The sequence below is a fragment of the Octopus bimaculoides genome, chromosome 7 (assembly GCF_001194135.2).
Source record: "Octopus bimaculoides isolate UCB-OBI-ISO-001 chromosome 7, ASM119413v2, whole genome shotgun sequence".
NCBI classification, from domain to species: Eukaryota; Metazoa; Mollusca; class Cephalopoda; order Octopoda; family Octopodidae; genus Octopus; species Octopus bimaculoides.
The window spans coordinates 55518674-55521580 of NC_068987.1; the positions used below are offsets into that span (position 1 = coordinate 55518674).

A 2907-nucleotide genomic window follows, 5' to 3' on the forward strand; every position below is an offset into this window, starting at 1 on the left:
ACACACACACACACACACACACACATAAATACACGCGACGGGATTCCACATAATTTCCGTCAAAAAAATTCTATTCTCAAGGTACTGGTCAACCCGATGCTATTTGGGAAGACTTGCCGAACAGCTGCATAGTAGGATCGAATCAAAAGCTATGAGGTTACGAAAAGAAATTCTTCACCACGAGATATATTAAAAGGAAACCTAATTCTGTTGACCAATTAAACATTTTACCAAATTTATTCAGCTGTATTCTTGAGTTGCAGGGAAGTAAATCGATAGATTATTGTCCAGCTCATAAGGTTTCTGTAAGCCTACATTATGTATTACCACTGTTACATTGTGTTCATGATCAAGATTCTAAACTCTGAAATAATTCAGTACACTTAACTAGAAACGGAGATTATGATCGCTACAGTTCTCTGCTTTGTTCATTAAGAGCATTATAAATATGATAGGCATTTCGTTAACTTGAAATATTGATTTCAACATTTCCTGCTGTCTATCACTTGAAGACGAACAGAATTTATCAGAGACGTCCAGTTGCACTACGATGCACTAAATGAAAATGGGGTTTCATCTAGTGTTTCATCAATTCAATTGGTTATGGGAGTCAACTTATATCCTTGTATAATAGTGAGTTCTGCAGAATTACATTTAAGTCCTCGATCGAGTTTCCTTTTACAAATAATGCCCTTGTTTTCTGGTTATATATGATATTATTGCTATCAATATTTCACACTAAAATAAGATGATGAGCTGGCAGAATCGTTATCACGTCGGGAAAAATGCTTAGCAGCATTTTGTTCGTCTTTACATTTTGACTTTTCAAATTCTTCCGACGTCGGCTTTGCCTTTCATCCTTTCGGAGTCGATAAAATAAGTACCAGTTGAGTACTAGGGTAGATATAATTGACTTATCCCCTCCCCTGAAACTACTGGTCTAGTGTCAAAATTAGAAACCAATATTTCATACTAAAGTTCTAACTTTTTAAAAAAAATTATGATAATACTTAATTTTGTGCTTGGCTTGTCTCCATTTATTTTTGTAAAAATTAATTTCCTCGACTGAAAAACAACATTTATCATCAGCTTGTCAATATAAATTTATTTGCTTTAATTATGCAAAGTATATATTTGTTTTCATTATGTTTATAATGTTTGAAGTGAGTCAGTGAATCACAGAATTTGTTTTGTGCTGTTATATAATAGATTTAGATAATTGAAAATATCTAAGTTACACGCATAATTCATCTTAACGTTTTAGCCACTATACAGAACATTATTCACTCCAGTAATTAAACACCCATACGTCTAGATTGTAATTAAACACTCATACGTCTAGATTGGCAACAATATGTTTCAGTTTATTCTAAGATAGGTGCATTGGTGATCTCCTAGGTTTTCCAAATACCATTTTATTCTCAAAGTTATCTTTACAAACACAATCCAAAAGATAGAACAACGGAATTTACTCTAGATTGTTTGAAGAGAGGCTTGTCTTTCCGGTGAGTTTTGCAAGAAGGCACGAAACTTCAGATTTTATATAAGAAGATTGACTCTCTTGTTCGTTTACGACAAACACATCGCGATGTGAATTGGCTATAGCGAATCTCTCAATTGTCAGCTTAGTACTTCTGTATTTGAAACTTGTGTAAAATTCACTTTTTACTAGACATCTAACCACAAGTAAGTTGGATGATTTAAACTAAGCAGTATATGATAACAAAACCGCTTTTAAGTTAAGCAATATCAGAGTTGGTTATTGTGGTAAGATGCACCTTCCTATGATATTTACTAATATTTTTTTTTTTTTGTATTTACCTTAGACATTGTCAACTGACATTTCACATTTGATATGAATCATTGGCATTTTTGCTTTTGCTAACCCGGAACCACAATGGACATCTGTAAAAACGTCTTAGCTTCAACATATTTTTAAAATCCAAGTGATGAGATATTTTTAAGAGAGCTCATTTTCTCCTCTTGGTTACAGAATATTCGAATAGCAATATAATTGTGACTAACAAAATTTACAATACATATCCGCTACCTGACTGAGCTATTCGATTTCATTGACGTTTCATGTAATTTCCAGTGATAGTATATAGTCTGGACCGATGTTTCCAGTGGTTAAACAAATGATTCAGTGTCTTTAATGTTATTTCTAGAAATACATTTGTTTGTGAAGATGCATAATGCATAGTTAATATGCTTCTCAAAAATCGAAGTTTAAAGACAAAATAAACATCATTTTCATTTTTCGAATGATTATTTGGCATTAGGAAGAAATTGCCGCTATAAAATATCTAAACTCTAACAGTTCAACATAAAAGCCAAATTATTTTAAAGACTGTTATATTTTGAGATATATAAGCTAATTTTACATCTGAGTTTTAATAGCCTTTTAGGCAAAGAGAAAAATATGCTACGATGCGTTATATTAACCTTAAAATAGAAATAAACGTGCATTTAAGTAAGCCCAATCCTGAAAATATTAAGTTAGCTTTTCGTTTTATGTTAGAAAATGTGGCCCTAAAATTGCATACTATTTTTAATCTCCTGGATCCATAACAGTAAATTTGGCTATTAATCGCCGTGACCTAAGTAATAACGCTGCTGATTCAAACCTTTCCTTCCTTCCTTCCTCCCTCCCTTCCTTCCTTCCTTCCTTCCTTCCTTCCTTCCTTCCTTCCTTCCTTTATTATTTTGCTATTGCCTATTCAATTTCTCTATGCTCAAGACAAAATATAGTAGTACACATATAGAAAGAACAATGCTTTACCCTTATCCATTACTTTGGCACCTACTGACGAAAACTAACGAGGAGCTTGTCTATTACATTTTCGTGGAAGCGGTAATACAACGAACTAACAACATCCTCCTGTCTAATATGTTTCAGATTTACGA

General features: G+C 32.9%; 1 protein-coding gene across 2 annotated transcripts in view; it reads right to left on the bottom strand.

Annotated features, from left to right (window-relative positions):
• LOC106879925 (uncharacterized) overlaps positions 1–2907 on the bottom strand; it is an 87286-nt gene that overhangs the window by 650 nt on the left and 83729 nt on the right. The window lies entirely within an intron of this gene.